The sequence below is a fragment of the Triticum urartu genome, chromosome 7 (genome assembly GCF_003073215.2).
Source record: "Triticum urartu cultivar G1812 chromosome 7, Tu2.1, whole genome shotgun sequence".
NCBI classification, from domain to species: domain Eukaryota; kingdom Viridiplantae; phylum Streptophyta; class Magnoliopsida; order Poales; family Poaceae; genus Triticum; species Triticum urartu.
Window position 1 is genome coordinate 49966514 of NC_053028.1, and position 22153 is coordinate 49988666.

At 41.9% G+C, this 22153-nt stretch overlaps 1 pseudogene; it reads left to right on the forward strand.

Annotated features, from left to right (window-relative positions):
• The first annotated feature begins 2922 nt into the window (after positions 1–2922).
• On the forward strand, positions 2923–4269 carry LOC125523340 (annotated as a pseudogene).
• The last annotated feature ends 17884 nt before the right edge of the window (positions 4270–22153 follow it).

Genomic DNA, 22153 nt, shown 5'->3' on the forward strand with positions numbered 1-22153 from the left:
GGTAGCTTCATCATCACCGTCATCACGCCGTCATTCTGACAAAGCTCTCCTTGGATACTCAACTGGATCAAGAGTTCGTGGGACGTCACCAAGCTGAACGTGTGCTGATCTCGGAGGTGCCGTACTTTCAGTACTAGGATCGGTCAGATCGTGAAGACGTATGACTACATCAACCGCGTTGTCATAACATTTCTGCTTACGGTCTACGAGGGTACTGGGCAACACTCTTCCCTCTCATTGCTATGCATCATCATGATAGATCTTGCGTGTGCGTAGGAATTTTTTTGAAATTACTGTGTTCCCCAACAGATATTGCTGCTAATAATACATGATCTCATCAAACCAAACAAGCACGAGACAATCGCGCGCACCAAGACTGTTGTACCCCTTCGGTCTTGCATTGAGTTCCAATGCATACACATAGACACTATTTAGCCTTGTTCCGCAAGCCCAAGGAAATGCGTCGGCTCGGCCTGGAGCCGGACAGGGCAAGGAAAGGAGAAAGATTCAGATCCAGGAGGAGCATGCACAGTAATTGGCCACTAAGATGAGGCGAATTGCATGGAATGGAAACAATTTATGACGATTATCTATTATTTATTTATAGCTAATCAATATAATACCTGGATACAACGAGTGCCAGGAAGGAGAGGATATCCAGCTCCCAATCAAACATGATCTTCCACGACAAGGATGCACAAGGAGCAACAGATAGCTAAAATTCTATAAGCCGTGTAGTCGTGGTGTGTATCGTTGGCACTTTTTTATTTGTTGTATAATGAGGTCTTGTATTTTCCCATGTAACATATGTGATCTCAATTTTCAATGTAGAAAAGAGCTGGCAATTGGCATTTTCTTGGTAGGTTTTATCAATGCATAAAAGGCCAGGGAAGTGTTGGATTGGTATTTCGCATTTGTCTTTCATGTATTAATTAAAGACTGGAATGAACCAATGTAGAGATAATTAAGTTTATTATTTTACAATACTTGTCATTCAAATTTTAAGAGTTAACATGTTGTAATAAACTTAGAGCTCTTTTCTTTCAATTGAAGGTATAACTGTTCATTGCTTTTCTTGCGTTGGTTTTGCATCGGTTTTCGTTAGTTCAACATGTTCGTAAGTTTTCTAGCCTTTGTAAAAAATATGGGCAAATGTGTTGTATAGTTAGTCCTTGATATGCAGTAGTTCTAGGGTTGTTTTGGAAGATACACCTTGGATGATAGTTATATGACCAAAATATTGTAATCCAGATTTTTTTAGATTATCAGGGGAGTTTTTCCGCCCCCCGGTTCCATTTAATAAAACAGAAACCAACATTTCAGACAGTCATTCATGCTGCAAAGCGCATGTTCCGGAAGATCCAGATCGCAAGCTTTATCTTAGAACCGAGGGATTGCTCCATACTCTGCCATACATGTGGTGATGTGAGTTTGGATCGTCGCAATACGTGGGAGTTGTACACTTTATAGAATTTTCCTTTTTGAGAAACCTCGTGTGAGGGCAGGGGGTTCCTGCATGTCATTAAAAAGAAGAGAGTTTGTCTGGCTTATAAGGAAAACAGGACCCAAAAACCTAACATTCCCGGCTAATGAACGAAAACCAAGAGAAAACCCAAAAAAGAAAACAAGAATTATTATTGCTACCACTACATTGTTTCATTTTTCGTGAGACTCCTTTGTAGGGAGTAATAGGAGAGTGCCCGTAGGGTTAGTAGGGATACTAGTTTGACATGTAAATTAGACATTTGCAGAAGGAGTTGGTTAAGCAAACAACAAACAGATGAACTGATCAGACCGATGAGTATACAAATGCAGCATGGCTAAGAAGGAAAGGGAGCATCGCCACCGGAACAAACACCCACGATCCGCGCGACATAAGAGCAAGTACAATAGGGTGATGTAGGCGGGCTGTAAGACATTGAATATTATATTTTTGCTTAGTTGAAAAGAGAAGAGGAAAAAGAAGAGAAACAGGCTACTAGTTAACAACCGGCTGCAGCACGTGCTCTTAGGCATTTTGTGAGAGAGCAAGGTGGACCATGTATCAACAAACTACATATTTATATTCAGCTATTGTACTTACCGGCTATAAGGTTGGCTATATTATTAACCATGCTCTAACGTGCATTGCAAGCGCACTAGCTTAGCTAGGCACTAAGCAAGCAGGCAAGCACGAGACAGCCCGCACGCACCAAGCTTGTCGTACCCCCGCAGTCCCGCGCCGAGTTGCATGGCGCATACAACCAGCCACACGACCACAACTTAGCCAAGCCCAAGGAGCGCCTCGGCACTGCTTGGAGCCGAGCCGAGAGGGAGGGAGAGCCAGACCGAGTCAAGACAGATTGATCCAGGAGGAGCTAGCATGCATGGTGGCTGGCGATGATGAGCGGGTGGCGCGGAATGGAAACTATTTATGGCCATTATTTACCCATTCATTCACAGCCAATTAATAATACTCCATTATCTACCCATTTATCGCCATAATTTACCCAATGTTGTGGACAGGATAGGAGATCCGGGCACCTCCCCCATCATCGAACAACTCATCATTTGGTCGCTCCGTCGCCTACCTCTACCTTAGGGCATGTTTGGTTCCAAATAAGTCACCAACTTATAAATCGAAAAGTGAAAAAATGACTTATTTTGTCAAACAGACCCAATTTATAAGTCACCCCAACTTATAAGTCATAAGTTGCTTCACCCCAACTTAAAACTTATAAGTCACCCCCTTTTGCGTGGGTCCCACCATCTTTACAAAAAAACAAGGTGGGAAGGTGTGGTCAGGTGACAACCAAACACGCGTGACTTATAAGTCAGTGGTTTTAAGTCACCTAAATTAAAAGTCAGGTGACTTATTTGAACCAAACATGCCATTACTTATAGCCCACCACCCGGCCGCCGCATGCCCACACCAGACGAGATCATCACATCACATCACCACCACCAAGAACTGCCACCGTACCATCATCCATCCTCTACACCGGAGAGTTCTCAGATCGGATCGGGCTCGCCGGAGATCGATGATGCATCGCGCCGCCGGCCTCGACCTGGACCTCGGGCCGGGGCTTGGGCTCGCCTCCCAAGGCAGCCTCACGTCCTCCACCACCACCACCTCCTCCTCCCCGGCCTCCATATCCCACTCGCGGCACTAGACCGCCGCACTTAGCTCCGTTGTCGGTGTGGTGGGCCCCGCGCAGGAGTTCACACAACAGCTGCTGCATAGGAAGGAGGAGCCGGGGATGAGTCCGTCCACGTCACCCAAGAGCGGCATCAGTGCCGGGACCAAGAGGGGCCTGGAGCACACCAGCTCCGGCGTCTTCCCCGCCGCGAGCAGCGACGAGGACGACGGCGGCGGCGATGGAGCCGGCGGCCGCAAGAATCTTAGGATGTCCAAGGACCAGTCCGCCGTCCTCGAGGAGTGCTTCAAGACGCACAGCGCGCTCAACCCTGTAAGTCCTCGCCCTTCTCCGATGATCTATCCACCCCGCTCGTGTAGTGTTCGTCCATGGATTCTTTGTGATCGATCGCATTGGGTTGACCGGTATTTCTCCCTACGATTTGCAGAAGCAGAATACGGCGCTGGCGAACCGGCTGGGACTGCGGCCGCGGCAGGTGGAGGTGTGGTTCCATAACCGCCGCACTCGAACCAAGCTCAAGCAGACGTAGGTGGACTGCGAGTACATGAAGCGCTAGTGCGAGCAGCTCGCTGAGTAGAACAAGCGCCTCGAGAAGGAGGTGGCCGAGCTCAGGGTGCTCAAGGCCGCACCGCAGGCACACAACGGCGCCTCGGAGGGGCCGCTCACCACTCTCACCATGTCCCTCTCCCGCAAGCGCGTCGCGTCCACGTCCTCCGCCTCGGCCGGCACCGTGCCCAGTTTTTCTGCCAATGCCGGCACCGGCATGCCAATGCCATCCCTCAAAGAATGGCAATTCTTCTGTGCGTTCAGAGACACCGGAGCAATGTATGGTGGTTCCTCGAGGCTCGCGAAGGTGGTCAAGCCGGCCAGATAGAAGGAGCTATGTCTGTGACACCGCCATGATCAGCATGCCAAGCAAGCTAACAGAAATGACGGCATTGTCACAACTCACAAACTTAAGCAAGTCTAGCAGAAAGTTTAATCCTTCGTATTCTCCGTCTTAGGGAAATGTAAGTTAATTAAATCTAACAATTTAGGGCTAAATGATCGATGTATATTGGGCTTCAGGCGGGGATGAACGTATGCATGTGAAAAGTCGATGAAGAAATAACATGAGAAACTCAAAAACTAATTCATAGTCATACTACAAACTTACTAACATGTTGAGTAATAATACACCAACATGCATGTTGAGTGATTTTCTAATTTGCTTAGATGTTGAAGTGGGCAGCGTTGATCAGAGCATGGTTAATAGTATAGCCAGCTGCTGGCTATATAGTCTTGCCACATCATTTATAGCCAAGCTTATAACCTGCAAGTACAATAGTTACATGTAAATGTGTATTACTTTTTTGATACATGACCCATCTCCCTCTCTCACAACATGCCTAGGAGCACGTGCTGCAACCAGCTGTTAATTAGTAGCCCGCTTCCCTTCTCTCTCCTCCTCTCTCTCCTCCAACACATCTAAAATATAATATTTAAATGCTTACAACCCGCCTATGTCATCCTATTATACTTGCTCTCAGGAGTTGGTGTATTATTACATGACTACTTGACTTCATTTTTCTGGTGTGTCATCTACTCAATTTTGAGCTGCCAGACAGGTTGCATCTTAAAGGTGACTTCTGCTTTAGGTTGGTCATCTAGCAGAAGAAGCTAGGCTATTAGTATACTCCGCATTGCACTTGCCTATTTTACCTGTTAATTTTCCATGTCCAAGAACACATGGTTTCCTCATTTTGGTTGTTCATGTATTTCAGCCTGTATTTTCTATGTGATATTTCTCCCCAGAGTCAGGAAAACAATTTTATTAAGAAAAGAGAGAAATAGAAAGTCTATCATGGATCATAACTTAGCAGAAAATCATACATAAAGGTTTAAAAAAAATCATGAAAAAATGGATTGCATGGGGAGACGGATAGAAACACGTAATTAATGTGAAATTTAGCACGAAAAAGGATTTCTTTGTGGATATAGACTATGGTAACTTACTTAAGCTTGATGTAACATGACTTAATTTTTGATCTTTTTTAAAAAGAAAACAATGCTCTTCATGGCTGTTTTTTTCACAACGACTAAGATTATATACTTCCTCGCAAGAAACCACCAGTTTCGGCATCCCCGCGCATGTCACAACTCTTCTTTTGCTTTTGGTCGATCTGCAAGATCGTCCATATTCTCAATTGCTTACAAATGGGAAAAGTTGAAGACATCACTTGGATATTGCATTACGAAACGAGAAAAGAGACTTACCAGTAACGAGATTGAACTAGGTATTGGGATACCGACGATCGAATCTCAGGCAAGTAACATACCGGTGACAAAGAGAACAACGTATAGTGTTATGCGGTTTGACCGATAAAGATCTTCGTAGAATATGTAGGAACCAATATGAGCATCCAGGTTCCACTATTGGTTATTAACCGGAGACATTTCTCGGTCATGTCTACATAGTTCTCGAACTCATAGGGTCCGCACGCTTAAAGTTCTGTGACAATTGATTTTATGAGTTTATATGTTTTGATGTACCGAAGGTAGTTCAGAGTCCCGGATATGATCACGGACATGACGAGGAGTCTCGAAATGGTCGAGACATGAAGATTGATATATTGGAAGCCTACATTTGGACATCAGAAGAGTTCCGGGTAGAATCGGAATTTTACCAGAGTACCGGAGGGGTTACCGGAACCCCCCGGGGGCTAAAGGGCCTTGTTGGCCCATAAGGAAAGAGAGAGGGGGAGGCCTAGGGCAGGCAGTGCGCCCCCTCCCCTCTGGTCCGAATTGGACTAGGAGAGGGGGGGCGGCGCTCCCCTTTCCTTCTCTTTCTCTCCCTTCCTTTCCCCCTCCTAGTAGGAGTAGGAAAGAGGGGAATTTGCACCAACAAGGTCTGGCCGGCCTCCTCGTTGCTCCTTTATATACAGGGGCAGGGGGCACTTCTAGACACACAAGTTGATCACAAAGATCTCTCCCAGCCATGTGCGGTGCCCCCTCCACCATAATCTACCTCGGTCATACTTTAGCGGTGCTTAGGCGAAGCCCTGCCACGATAGCTTCATCAACATCGTCACCACGCCGTCGTTCTGACAAAACTCTTTCCCGAGCTCTACTGGATCGTGAGTTCGCAGGACGTCACCGAGCTGAACGTGTGCTGAACGCGGAGGTGCCGTACGTTCCGTACTAAGGATCCGTCGATCGTGAAGACGTATGACTACATCAACCGCGTTGTCATAACGCTTCCGCTTAACGGTCTACGAGGGTACGTGGACGACACTCTCCCCTCTCGTTGCTATGCATTACCATGATCCTGCATGTGCGTAGATTTTTTTTTGAAATTACTATGTTCCCCAACAGTGGCATCCGAGCCTGGTTTTATGCGTAGATGTTATATGCACGAGTAGAACACAAGTGAGTTGTGGATGATACAAGTCATATTGCTTACCAGCATGTCATACTTTGGTTTGGCGGTATTGTTGAATGAAGCGGCTCGGACCGACATTATGCGTACGCTTACGCGAGACTGGTTCTACCGACGTGCTTTGCACATAGGTGGCTGGCGGGTGTCTGTTTCTCCAACTTTAGTTGAACCGAGTGTGGCTACGACCGGTCCTTGAGAAGGTTAAAACATCACTAACTTGACGAACTATCGTTGTGGTTTTGATGCATAGGTAAGAACGGTTCTTGCTCAGCCCGTAGAAGTCACGTAAAACTTGCAACAACAAAGTAGAAGACGTCTAACTTGTTTTTGCAGGGCATGTTGTGATGTGATATGGTCAAGACATGATGCTATATTTATTGTATGAGATGATCATGTTTAGTAATGGAGTTATCGGCAACTGGCAGGAGCCATATGGTTGTCGCTTTATTGTATGCAATGCAATCGCCCTGTAATTGCTTTACTTTATCACTAACCGGTACCAATAGTCATAGAAGCAATAGTTGGTGAGACAACAACGATGCGACGATGGAGATCAAGGTGTTGCGCCGGTGATGATGTTGATCATGACGGTGCTTCGGAGATGGAGATCACAAGTTCAAGATGATGATGATGGCCATATCATATCACTTATATTGATTGCATGTGATGTTTATCCTTTATGCATCTTATTTTGCTTTGATTGACGGTAGCATTATAAGATGATCTCTCACTAAATTTCAAGATAAAAGTGCTCTCCCTGAGTATGCACCATTGCCAAAGTTCGTCGTGCCGAGACACCACGTGATGATCGGGTGTGATAAGCTCTACGTCCATCTACAATGGGTGCAAGCCAGTTTTGCACACGTAGAATACTTGGGTTAAACTTGACGAGCCTAGCAAATGCGATATGGCCTCGGAACACTGAGACCGAAAGGTTGAGCGTGAATCATATAGTAGATATGATCAACATAATGATGTTCATCATTAAAAACTACTCCATTTCACGTGATGATCGGTTATGGTTTAGTTGATATGGATCACGTGATCACTTAGATGATTAGAGGCATGTCTATCTAAGTGGGAGTTCTTAAGTAATATGATTAATTGAACTTAAATTTATCATGAACTTAGTACCTGATAGTATTTTGCTTATCTATGTTGTTGTAGATAGATGGCCTGTGTTGTTGTTCCGTTGAATTTTAAAGCGTTCCTTGAGAAAGAAAGTTGAAATATGATGGTAGCAATTACACGGACTGGGTCCGTAACTTGAGGATTATCCTCATTGCTGCACAGAAGGATTACGTCCTAGAAGCACCGTTAGGTGTACCACCTACACCGGCAAGTGCATACATTGTGAATGCCTGGCAGTCGCGTGTTGATGACTACTCGATAGTTCAGTGTGCCATGCTTTACGGCTAAGAACCGAGACTTCAACGACATTTTGAACGTCATGGAGCATATGAGATGTTCCAGGAGTTGAAGTTAATATTTCAAGCAAATGCCCGTATTGAGAGATATGAAGTCTCTAATAAGTTCTATAGCTACAAGATGGAGGCGAATAGTTCTGTCAGTGAACATATACTCAAAATGTCTAGGTATCATAATCACTTGACTCAACTGGGAGTTAATCTTCCTGTCGATAGTGTCATTGACAGAGTTCTTCAATCACTGCCACCAAGCTACAAAAGCTTCGTGATGAACTATAATATGCAAGGGATGAATAAGACAATTCCCGAGCTCTTCGCGATGCTAAATGATGCGGAGGTAGAAATCAAAAAGGAACATCAAGTGTTGATGGTCAACAAAACCACCAGTTTCAAGAAAAAGGGTAAAGGGAAGAAGAAGGGCAACTACAAGAAGAACAGCAAACAAGTTGCTGCTCAGGAGAAGAAACCCAAATCTAGACCTAAGCCTGAGACTGAGTGCTTCTACTGCAAACAGGCTGGTCATTGGAAGCGGAACTACCACAAGTATTTGGCGGATAAGAAGGATGGCAAGGTGAACAAAGGTATATGTGATATACATGTTATTGATGTGTACCTTACCAGAGCTCGCAGTAGCGCCTGGGTATTTGATACTGGTTCTGTTTCTAATATTTGCAACTCGAAACAGGGACTACGGATTAAGCGAAGATTGGCTAAAGACGAGGTGACGATGCGCGTGGGAAATGGTTCCATAGTCGATGTGATCGCCGTCAGCACGCTACCTCTACATCTACCTTCGGGATTAGTTTTAGACCTAAATAATTGTTATTTGGTGACAGCGTTAAGCATGAACATTATATCTGGATCTTGTTAGATGCGAGACGGTTATTCATTTAAATCTGAGAATAATGGTTGTTCTTTTTATATGAGTAATATCTTTTATGGTCATGCACCCTTGAAGAGTGGTCTATTTTTGTTGAATCTCGATAGTAGTGATACACATATTCATAATGTTGAACCCAAAAGATGCAGAGTTGATAATGATAGTGCAACTTATTTGTGGCACTGCCGTTTGGGTCATATTGGTATAAAGCGCATGAAGAAACTCCATACTGATGGACTTTTGGAATCACTTGATTATGAATCACTTGGTACTTGCGAACCATGCCTTATGGACAAGATGACTAAAACGCCGTTCTCCGGAACTATGGAGCGAGCAACAGATTTGTTGGAAATCATACATACTGATGTATGTGGTCCAATGAATGTTGAGGCTCTCGGCGGCTATCGTTATTTTCTCACCTTCACAGATGATTTGAGTAGATATGGGCATATCTACTTAATGAAACTAAGTCTAAAACATTTGAAAAGTTCAAAGAATTTCAGAGTGAAGTGGAAAATCATCATAACAAGAAAATAAAGTTTTTACGATCTGATCGTGCAGGAGAATATTTGAGTTACGAGTTTGGTCTAAATTTGAAACAATGCGGAATAGTTTCGTAACTCACGACACCCGGAACACCACAGCGTAATGGTGTGTTCGAACGTCGTAATCATACTTTACTAGATATGGTGCTATCTATGATTTCTCTTACTTATTTACCGCTACCATTTTGGGGTTATGCTTTAGAGACAGATACATTCACGTTAAATAGGGCACCATCAAAATCCGTTGAGATGACGCCTTATGAACTATGGTTTGTCAAGAAACCAAAGTTGTCGTTTCTTAAAGTTTGGGGCTGCAATGTTGATACGTCTCCAATGTATCTATAATTTTTTAGTGTTCCATGCTATATTATATCCTGTTTTGGACATTATTGGGCTTTATTATATACTTTTATATTATTTTTGGGAATAACCTATTAACCGAAGGCCCAGCCCAGAATTGATATTTTTTGCCTATTTCAGAGTTTCGCAGAAAAAGAATATCAAACGGAGTTCAAACGGGATGAAACCTTCGGGAACGTGATTTTTGGAACAAACATGATCCAGAGGACTTGGACCCTACGTCAAGCAATCAACCAGGAAGGCACGAGGTAGGGGGGCGCGCCCCCCCCCCCCCCCCGCGCACCGTCCATCCTCGTGGGGCCCATGTTGCTCCACCGACGTACTCCTTCCTCCTATATATACCTACGTACCCCCAAACTACCAGATACGGAGCCAAAACCCTAATTCCACCGCCGTAACTTTCTGTATCCACGAGATCCCATCTTGGGGCCTTTTCCGGAGCTCCGTCGGAGGGGGTATCAATCACGGAGGGCTTCTACATCAACACCATAGCCTCTCCGATGAAGTGTGAGTAGTTTACTTCAGACCTACGGGTCCATAGTTATTAGCTAGATGGCTTCTTCTCTCTTTTTGGATCTCAATACAAAGTTCTCCCCCTCTCTTGTGGAGACCTATTCGATGTAATCTTCTTTTGCGTTGTAATTTGTTCACCCACGGTAATACTTATGCCCTCGAGAGAAGCCTCTAGTGAAACCTATGGCCCCCGGGTCTATTTTCCATCATATTAAATCTTCCAATACTTAGTTATTTCCTTTGCCATTTATTTTACTTGCATCTTTATTTCTCTTTATAATAAAAATACCAAAAATATTATCTTATCATATCTATCAGATCTCACTCTCGTAGGTGACCGTGAAGGGATTGACAACCCCTTTATCGCGTTGGTTGCAAGGAGTTAATTTGTTTGTGTAGGTGCGAGGGACTCGTGCGTGGCCTCCTACTGGATTGATACCTTGGTTCTCAAAAACTGAGGGAAATACTTACGCTGCTCTGCTGCATCACCCTTTCCTCTTCAAGGGAAAACCAACGCAGTGCTCAAGAGGTAGCAAGAAGGATTTCTGGCGCCGTTGCCGGGGGGTCTACGCAAAAGTCAACATACCAAGTACCCATCACAAACCCTTATCTCCCGCATTACATTATTTGCCATTTGCCTCTCGTTTTCCTCTCCCCCACTTCACCCTTGCCGATTTATTCGCTCTCTCTCTCTCCATCCTCCCTCTCCTTCTCTATTTGCCTCTTTTTGCCCCTTGCACTTTCCGCCATTATGTCTGAAATCGGGGAAATTATTGTCGATATGGACAATAATAATATTATGAAAAATTCTGATGCTCCTGCTGAAGAACCCCCTATCTTACATACAAAAAAAATTCCAAATTGGTAATGGTAATATTATTAGAAAAGGAGTTATCCAAGTTTTCTTTACTTGTGTCGGTGCTTTGCCTTCTATGGGTAGCTATATCCTTCATAGAACTAGTAGTCTTGCGAACGCTATTGCCACGCTTGTAGTTGAACTTGAAAGATAATTTATGCACATGCATCCTTGCATACAAAGGATTTTCTTAGAATTTTCTAATATTGGGCATTCCTCTGTTAAGCGTGTCGCTACTATCTTTTTGGCTCATGAGTTTAAATTTATAATAAAGAGGCCAAATAAATCTTTGCCCGTTATAGGGTGGATGCTTGCCGTCCTTCCATAGAGTCTATCCTTTTTGCAAGAAGAAATAATGCGTTTTCAATCTCTAGACTATGTTGCTTTCAATGAAAATCTTAGAAAAAGGGTTCCTACCAATGTTCTAGTTGATAGAATATCTGAACTTAATAATGATATGGCTATTAGAAATAATGAACTAGGATATTCTCTCGAGTATAGGCTCACAAAGTTCTGTCAAAAGAATGCTTATAACGATGAATTGGTTGTGCAATACGAAGGGCCAAAGGAGGAACCTATACCTCCCAAGGTTGATCTTGGGGACTTTTGTCCCATTAAATTTATCCCTTTTGATTACTTTTTCTTGCCTCAAAGAAAACTTGCTGCCGAACGTAGGGAATATGAAATGAGTTTTAATGATCTATCTTATTATTATGGCAATACCTAGATCTATCTTCGCTTTTATGCCTAGCTAGGGGCGTTAAACGATATCTCTTGTTGGGAGGCAACCAAATTTTATTTTTATTCCTTGCTTTTTACTCCTGTTTAGTGATAAATAATTTATCTAGCATCTGTTTTGGTTGTGTTTTTTGTGTTTAATTGGTGTTTGTGCCAAGTAGAACCGTTGGGAAGACTTGGGGAAAGTCTTTTTAATCTTGCTGTAAAAAAGCAGAAACTTTAGCGCTCACGAGAACTGCTTCCATTTTTATTTGGAAAGTACTATTTAGTTAATTATTTTTGCAGATGATTAATAGATAAATTCCTCTCGTCTGGTAATTTATTTTAGAATTTTTGGGGTTCCATATCTTGCGTTACCTACAGATTACTACAGACTGTTCTGTTTTTGACAGATTCTGTTTTCCGTGTGTTGTTTGCTTATTTTGATGAATCTATGGCTAGTAAAATAGTTTATAAACCATATAGAAGTTGGAATACAGTAGGTTTAACACCAATATAAATAAATAATGAGTTCATTACAATACCTTGAAGTGGTGTTTTGTTTTCTTTCGCTAACGGAGCTCACGAGATTTTCTACTTTAAGTTTTGTGTTGTGAAGTTTTCAAGTTTTGGGTAAAGATTTGATGGATTATGGAACAAGGAGTGGCAAGAGCCTAAGCTTGGGGATGCCCATGGCACCCCAAGATAATCTAAGGACACCTAAAATCCAAAGCTTGGGTATGCCCCGGAAGGCATCCCCTCTTTCGTCTACTTCTATCGGTAACTTTACTTGGAGCTATATTTTTATTTACTACATGATATGTGTTTTGCTTGGAGCGTCTTGTATTACTTGAGTCTTTATTTGTTAGTTTTCCACAATCATCCTTGCTGCACACACCTTTTTGAGAGAGACACTCATGATTCGGAAATTGTTAGAATACTCTATGTGCTTCACTTATATCTTTTGAGTTATATAGTTTTTGCTCTACTGCTTCACTTATATCTTTTAAAGCATGTTGGTAGATTTGTTTTATATAAACCATTGTTCTCTCATGCTTCACTTAGATTATTTTGAGAGTCCTACAAAACAGCATGGTAATTTGCTTTAATTATGTTTGGCATTCAAGATTAATAATAAAAATTTCTTATGAGTGCGTTGAATACTATGAGAAGTTTGAAACTTGATAATTGTTTTGAGATATGGATATGGGGATATTAGAGTCGTGTTAGTTGAGTAGTTGTGAATTTGAGAAATGCTTGTGTTGAAGTTTGTGATTCCCGTAGCATGCACGTATGGTGAACCGTTATGTTAAGAAGTCGGAGCATGATGTATTTATTGATTGTCCTCCTTATGAGTGGCGGTCTGGGAAGAGCGATGGTCTTTTCCTACAAATCTATCCCCCTAGGAGCATGCGCATAGTACTTTGCTTCGATAACTAATAGATTTTTGCGATAACTATGTGAGTTCTTTATGACTAACGTTGAGTCCATGGATTATACGCACTCTCATCCTTCCACCATTGCTAGCCTCTCTAATACCGCGCACCTTTCGCCGGTAACATACACCCACTATATACCTTCCTCAAAACAGCCACCATACCTACCTATCATGGCATTTTCATAGCCATTCCGAGATATATTGCCATGCAACTTTCCACTGTTCCATTTACTATGACATGCTCCATCATTGTCATATTGCTTCGCATGATCATGTAGTTGACATTGTATTTGTGGCAAAGCCACCGTTCATAATTCTTTCATACATGTCACTCTTGATTCATTGCATATCCCGGTACACCGCCGGAGGCATTCACATAGAGTCATAATTTTTTCTGAGTATTGAGTTGTAATTGTTGAGTTGTAAGTAAATAAAAAAGTGTGATGATCATCATTTTTAAAGCATTGTCCCAAGTGAGGAAAGGATTAGGGGTGGGCATAAAAACCGATGAACTGAAGACCGAACCGATGCCGAAACCGAATAAACCAAATTTTCGGTTTTTATACTACCACAGAAAAATTAGGTTTTGATGTTCACTAACCGAACAAAGTTTGTTCAGTTCGGTTTCTATCACGGTTAACCAAACAAAAACCGAACAGACGTGATGTAGCATATAAAGTAGTGCAAAGTCAGGCAGAACCATCTCCCGGGAGGAGCGCCCATGTCGCTAGCGCCAAGAAACTAGCGCGCTACTGCCTCACGTGTGACAGGACGTGGGCCCTAATCCACTGCATGCAAAATGATGGAAGGCCCAGCTCCACGTGAGCTTTTTTATTAAGTGTGTACCCTTGTGTATGAGCATGCAACAGACATCTCGTTACATTAGTCCCACCTCGCCCAGCCGAGGAGTTGAGGGAGGGATTTTGGGAATAGGTTGTCGCTGCTGCAGTTTGTTCCCAATTACGCAGACGTGGTCCTTTCGGTATAAATCGGAGACCGAACCGAATTAGTTGGTTAACCGAATTTTCGGTTAGCTATTTTAAACTACCATATTCGGTTTTTAAGTTTCCTAACCGAATTTAAAAAAACACCGAATAGTAGAAACCGAACTTTCGGTTTATACCGAATGCCTAGGCCTAGAAAGGATTATGGAAACTATGATTCCCCCACAAGTCGGGATGAGACTCCGGACTAAATTAAAAAAAGGCCATAAAAAGAAGAGAAAAGGCCCAAATAAAAAAATGAGAGAAAAAGAGAGAAGGGACAATGGTACTATCCTTTTACCACACGTGTGCTTCAAAGTAGCACCAAGATCTTCATAGAGAGTCTCCTATGTTATCACTTTCATATACTAGTGGGAATTTTTCATTATAGAACTTGGCTTGTATATTCCAATGATGGGCTTCCTTAAATGCCCTAGGTCTTCGTGAGCAAGCGAGTTGGATGCACACCCACTTAGTTCTTTTGTTGAGCTTTCATATACTTACAGCTCTAGTGCATCCGTTGCATGGCAATCCCTACTAACTCACATTGATATTTACTAATGGGCATCTCAATAGCCCGTTGATACGCCTAGTTGATGTGAGACTATCTTCCCTTTTTGTCTTCTCCACAACCACCATTCTATTCCACCTATAGTGCTATGTCCATGGCTCACGCTCATGTATTGTGTGAAGATTGAAAAACTTTGAGAACACCAAAAATATGAAACAGTTGCTTGGCTTGTCATCGGGGTTGTGCATGATTTAAATACTTTGTGTGGTGAAGATGGAGCATAGCCAGACTATATGATTTTGTAGGGGATAACTTTCTTTGGCCATGTTATTTTGAAGAGACATAATTGCTTAGTTAGTATGCTTGAAGTATTATTATTTCTATGTCAATATTGAACTTTTGTCTTGAATCTTTTAGATCTGAATATTCATACCACAATTAAGAGAATTACATTGAAATTATGCCAAGTAGCATTCCACATCAAAAATTCTGTTTTTATCATTTACCTACTCGAGGACGAGCAGGAATTAAGCTTGGGGATGCTTGATACGTCTCCAATGTGTCTATAATTTTTTATTGTTCCATGCTATATTATATCCTGTTTTGGACATTATTGGGCTTTATTATACACTTTTATATTATTTTTGCGACTAACCTATTAACCGGAGGCCCAGCCCAGAATTGCTGTTTTTTTGCCTATTTCAGAGTTTCGCAGAAAAAGAATATCAAACGGAGTCCAAACGGAATGAAACCTTCGGGAACGTGATTTTCGGAACGAACATGATCCAGAGGACTTGGACCCTACGTCAAGCAATCAACCAGGAAGGCACGAAGTAGGGGGGCGCGCCTACCCCCCCCCCCCCCCAGGCGCGCCCTCCACCCTCATGGGGCACACGTAGCTCCACCGACGTACTCCTTCCTCCTATATATACCTACGTACCCCCAAACTACTAGATACGGAGACAAAACCCTAATTCCACCACTGTAACTTTCTGTATCCACGAGATCCCATCTTGGGGCCTTTTCTGGAGCTCCGCCGGAGGGGGTATCGATCACGGGGGGCTTCTACATCAACACCATAGCCCCTTTGATGAACTGTGAGTAGTTTACTTCAGACCTACAGGTCCATAGTTATTACCTAGATGGCTTCTTCTCTCTCCTTTTGGATCTCAATACAAAGTTCTCCCCCTCTCTTGTGGAGATCTATTCGATATAATCTTCTTTTGCGGTGTAATTTGTTCACCCACCGTAATATTTATGCTCTCGGGAGAAGCCTCTAGTGAAACCTATGGCCCCGGGTCTATTTTCCATCATATTAAATCTTCCAATACTTAGTTATTTCCTTTGCCATTTATTTTACTTGCATCTTTATTTCTCTTTATCATAAAAATACCAAAAATATTATCTTATCATATCTATCAGATCTCACTCTCGTAGGTGACCGTGAAGGGATTGACAACCCCTTTATCGCGTTGGTTGCAAGGAGTTAATTTGTTTGTGTAGGTGCGAGGGACTCGTGCGTGGCCTCCTACTGGATTGATACCTTGGTTCTCAAAAACTGAGGGAAATACTTACGCTGCTCTGCTGCATCACCCTTTCCTCTTCAAGGGAAAACCAACGCAGTGCTCAAGAGGTAGCAAGAAGGATTTCTGGCGCTGTTGCCGGGGAGTCTACGCAAAAGTCAACATACCAAGTACCCATCACAAACCCTTATCTCCCGCATTACATTATTTGCCATTTTCCTCTCATTTTCCTCTCCCCCACTTCACCCTTGCCGTTTTATTCGCTCTCTCTCTCTCTCCATCCTCCCTCTCTTTCTCTATTTGCCTCCTTTTGCCCCTTGCACTTTCCGTCGTTATGTCTGAAATCGGGGAAATTATTGTCGATATGGACAATAATAATATCATGAAAAATTCTGATGCTCCTGCTGAAGAACCCCCTATCTTACATACAAAAAAATTCCGAATTGGTAGTGGTAATATTATTGGAAATGGAGTTATCCAAGATTTCTTTACTTGTGTCGGTGCTTTTCCTTCTATGGGTAGCTCTATCCTTCATAGAACTAGTAGTCTTGCGGACGTTATCGCCATGCTTGTAGTTGAACTTGAAAGACAATTTATGCACATGCATCCTTGCATACAAAGAATTTTATTAGAATTTTCTAATATTGAGCATTCTTCTGTTAAGCGTGTCGCTACTATCTTTTTGGCTCATGAGTTTAGATTCATAATAAAAGAGGCCAAAGAAATCTTTGCGCATTATAGGGTGGACGCTTGCCGTCCTCCCATAGAGGCTATCCTTTTTGATCAAGAAGAAATAATGCGTTTTCAATCTCTAGACTATGTTGCTTTCAATGAAAATCTTAGAAAAAGGGTTCCTACCAATGTTCTAGTTGATAGAATTTCTGAACTTAATAATGATTTGGCTATTCGAAATAATGAACTAGGATATTCTCTCGAGTATAGGCTCACAAAGTTCTGTCAAAAGAATGCTTATAATGATGAATTGGTTGTGCAATACGAAGGGCCAAAGCAGGAACCTATACCTCCCAAAGTTGATCTTGGGGACTTATGTCCCATTAAATTTAGCCCTTTTGATTAATTTTTCTTGCCTCAAAGAAAACTTGCTGCCGAACGTAGGGAATATGAAATGAGTTTTAATTATCTATCTTATTATTATGGCAATACCTAGATCTATCTTCGCTTTTATGCCTAGCTAGGGGCGTTAAACGATATCTCTTGTTGGGAGACAACCCAATTTTATTTTTATTGCTTGCTTTTGCTCCTGTTTAGTAATAAATAATTTATCTAGCCTCTGTTTCGGTTGTGTTTTTTGTGCTTAATTAGTGTTTGTGCCAAGTAGAACCGCTGGGAAGACTTGGGCAAAGTCTTTTTAATCTTGCTGTAAAAAAACAGAAACTTTAGCGCTCACGAGAACTGCAGCCATTTTTATTTGGAAAGTGATATTTAGTTAATTATTTTTGAAGATGATTAATAGATAAATTCCTCACGTCCAGAAATTTATTTTAGAATTTTTGGGGTTCCAGATCTTGCGTTAGCTACAGATTACTACAGACTGTTCTGTTTTTGACAGATTCTGTTTTCCGTGTTTGTTTGCTTATTTTGATGAATCTATTGCTAGTAAAATAGTTTATAAACCATAGGGAAGTTGTAATACAGTAGGTTTAACACCAATATAAATAAAGAATGAGTTCATTACAGTACCTTGAAGTGGTGTTTTGTTTTCTTTGGCTAACGGAGCTCACGAGATTTTCTACTTTAAGTTTTGTGTTGTGAAGTTTTCAAGTTTTGGGTAAAGATTTGATGGATTATGGAACAAGGAGTGGCAATAGCCTAAGCTTGGGGATGCCCATGGCACCCCAAGATAATCTAAGGACACCTAAAATCCAAAGCTTGGGGATGCCCCGGAAGGCATCCCCTCTTTCGTCTACTTCTATCAGTAACTTTACTTGGAGCTATATTTTTATTTACCACATGATATGTGTTTTGCTTGGAGCGTCTTGTACTATTTGAGTGTTTATTTGTTAGTTTTCCACAATCATCCTTGCTGCACAAACCTTTTTGAGAGAGACACTCATGATTCGGAAATTGTTAGAGTACTCTATGTGCTTCACTTATATCTTTTGAGTTATATAGTTTTTGCACTAGTGCTTCACTTATATCTTTTAGAGCACATTGGTAGATTTGTTTTATAGAAACCATTGTTCTCTCATGCTTCACTTAGATTATTTTGAGAGTCCTACAAAACAGCATGGCAATTTGCTTTAATTATGTTAGGCATTCAAGATTAATAATAAAATTTTCTTATGAGTGCGTTGAATACTATGAGAAGTTTGAAACTTGATAATTGTTTTGAGATATGGAGATGGTGATATTAGAGTCGTGCTAGTTGAGTAGTTGTGAATTTGAGAAATTCTTGTGTTGAAGTTTGTGATTCCCGTAGCATGCACGTATGGTGAACCATTATGTTAAGAAGTCGGAGCATGATGTATTTATTGATTGTCCTCCTTATGAGTGGCGGTCGGGGACGAGCGATGGTCTTTTCCTACCAATCTACCCCCCTAGGAGCATGCGTGTAGTACTTTACTTCTATAACTAATAGATTTTTGCAACAAGTATGTGAGTTCTTTATGACTAATGTTGAGTCCATGGATTATACGCACTCTCACCCTTCCACCATTGCTAGCCTCTGTAATACCGCGCACCTTTCGCTGATATCGTACACCCACCATATACCTTCCTCAAAACAGCCACCATACCTACCTATCATGGAATTTCCATAGCCATTCCGAGATATATTGCCATGCCACTTTCCACCGTTCCGTTTAATATGACACGCTCCATCATTGGCATATTGCTTCGCATGATCATGTAGTTGACATTGTATTCGTGGCAAAGCCACCGTTCATAATTGTTTCATACATGTCACTCTTGATTCATTGCATATCCCAGTACACCGCCGGAGGCATTCACATAGAGTCATATTTTGTTCTAAGCATTGAGTTGTAAGTAAATAAAAAAGTGTGATGATCATCATTTTTAGAGCATTGTCCAAAGTGAGGAAATGATGATGGAGACTATGATTCCCCCACAAGTTGGGATGAGACTCCGAACTAAATTAAAAAAAAGAAGCCATAATAAAAGAGAAAAGGCCCAAATAAAAAAATGAGATAAAAAGAGAGAAGGGACAATGCTACTATCCTTTTACCACACTTGTGCTTCAAAGTAGCACCAAGATCTTCATAGAGAGTCTCCTATGTTATCACTTTCATATACTAGTGGGAATTTTTCTTTATAGAACATGGCTTGTATATTCCAATGATGGGCTTCCTTAAAATGCCCTAGGTCTTCGTTAGCAAGCGAGTTGGATGCACACCCACTTAGTTCTTTTTGTTGAGCTTTCATATACTTATAGCTCTAGTGCATCCGTTGCATGGCAATCCCTACTCACTCACATTGATATCTATTAATGGGCATCTCCATAGCCCGTTGATACACCTAGTTGATGTGAGACTACCTTCCCTTTTTGTCTTCTCAACAACCACCATTCTATTCCACCAATAGTGCTATGTCCATGGCTCACGCTCATGTATTGCGTGAAGATTGAAAAAGTTTGAGAACACCAAAATTATGAAACAATTGCTTGGCTTTTCATCGGGGTTTTGCATGATTTAAATACTTTGTGTGGTGAAGATCTAGCATAGGCAGACTATATGATTTTGTAGGGATAACTTTCTTTGGCCATGTTATTTTGAAGAGACATAATTGCTTAGTTAGTATGCTTGAAGTATTATTATTTCTATGTCAATATTGAACTTTTGTCTTGAATCTTTCGGATCTGAATATTCATACCACAATTAAGAGAATTACATTGAAATTATGCCAAGTAGCATTCCACATCAAAAATTCTGTTTTTATCATTTACCTACTCGAGGACGAGCAGGAATTAAGCTTGGGGATGCTTGATACGTCTCCAATGTATCTATAATTTTTTATTGTTCCATGCTATATTATATCCTGTTTTGGACATTATTGGGCTTTATTATACACTTTTGTATTATTTTGGGACTAACCTATTAACCGGAGGCCCAGCCCAGAATTGCTGTTTTTTGCCTATTTCAGAGTTTCCCGGAAAAAGAATATCAAACGGAGTCCAAACGGAATGAAACCTTCGGGAACGTGATTTTCGGAACGAACATGATCCAGAGGACTTGGACCCTACGTCAAGCAATCAACCAGGAAGGCACGAGGTAGGGGGCGCGCCTACCCCGCCAGGCGCGCCCTCCACCCTCGTGGGGCCCACGTTGCTCCACTGACGTACTCCTTCCTCCTATATATACCGATGTACCCCCAAACTACCAGATACGGAGCCAAAACCGTAATTCCACCGCCGTAACTTTCTGTATCCACGAGATCCCATCTTGGGGCCTTTTCTGAAGCTCCGCCGGAGGGGGTATCGATCACGGAGGGCTTCTACATCAACACCATAGCTTCTACGATGAAGTGTGAGTAGTTTACTTCAGACCTATGGGTCCATACTTATTAGCTAGATGGCTTCTTCTCTCTTTTTGGATCTCAATACAAAGTTCTCCCCCTCTCTTGTGGAGATCTATTCGATGTAATCTTCTTTTGCAGTGTGTTTGTTGAGACCGATGAATTGTGGGTTTATGATCAAGTTTATCTATGAACAATATTTGAATCTTCTCTGAATTCTTTTATGTATGATTGGTTATCTTTGCAAGTCTCTTCGAATTATCAATTTGGTTTGGCCTACTGGATTGATCTTTCTTGCAATGGGAGAAGTGCTTAGCTTTGGGTTCAATCTTGCAGTGTCCTTTCCCAGTGACAGTAAGGACAGCAAGGCACGCATTGTATTGTTGCCATCGAGAATAACAAGATGGGGTTTATATCATATTGCATGAGTTTATCCCTCTACATCATGTTATCTTGCTTAAAGCGTTACTCTGTTCTCTTGAACTTAATACTCTAGATGCATGCTGGATAGCGGTCGATGTGTGGAGTAATAGTAGTAGATGCAGGCAGGAGTCGGTCTACTTGTCTCGGACGTGATGCCTATATACATGATCGTACCTAGATATTCTCATAACTATGCTCAATTATCTCAATTGCTCAACAGTAATTTGTTCACCCACCGTAATACTTATGATCTCGAGAGAAGCCTCTAGTGAAACCTATGGCCCCCGGGTCTATTTTCCATCATATTAAATCTTCCAATACTTAGTTATTTCCTTTGCCATTTATTTTACTTGCATCTTTATTTCTGTTTATCATAAAAATACCAAAAATATTATCTTATCATATCTATCAGATCTCACTCTGGTAGGTGACCGTGAAGGGATAGACAACCCCTTTACCGCGTTGGTTGCGAGGAGTTTATTTGTTTGTGTAGGTGCGAGGGACTCGTGCATGGCCTCCTACTAGATTGATACCTTGGTTCTCAAAAACCGAGGAAAATACTTACGCTGCTCTGCTGCATCACCCTTTCCTATTCAAGGGAAAACCAACGTAGTGCTCAAGAGGTAGCAAGAAGGAGCAAGATCCGCACTAGAGTGGTACAGTAATCCTGTTTTGGAGGTCATGTTACTTGACCATGACGAACCTATGAACTATGAGGAAGCGATGATGAGCCCAGATTCCGCAAAATGGCTTGAGGCCATGAAATCTGAGATGGGATCCATGTATGAGAACAAAGTGTGGACTTTGGTTGACTTGCCCGATGATCGGCAAGCCATTGAGAATAAATGGATCTTCAAGAAGAAGACTGACGCTGACGGTACTGTTACTGTCTATAAAGCTCGACTTGTTGCGAAAGGTTTTCGACAAGTTC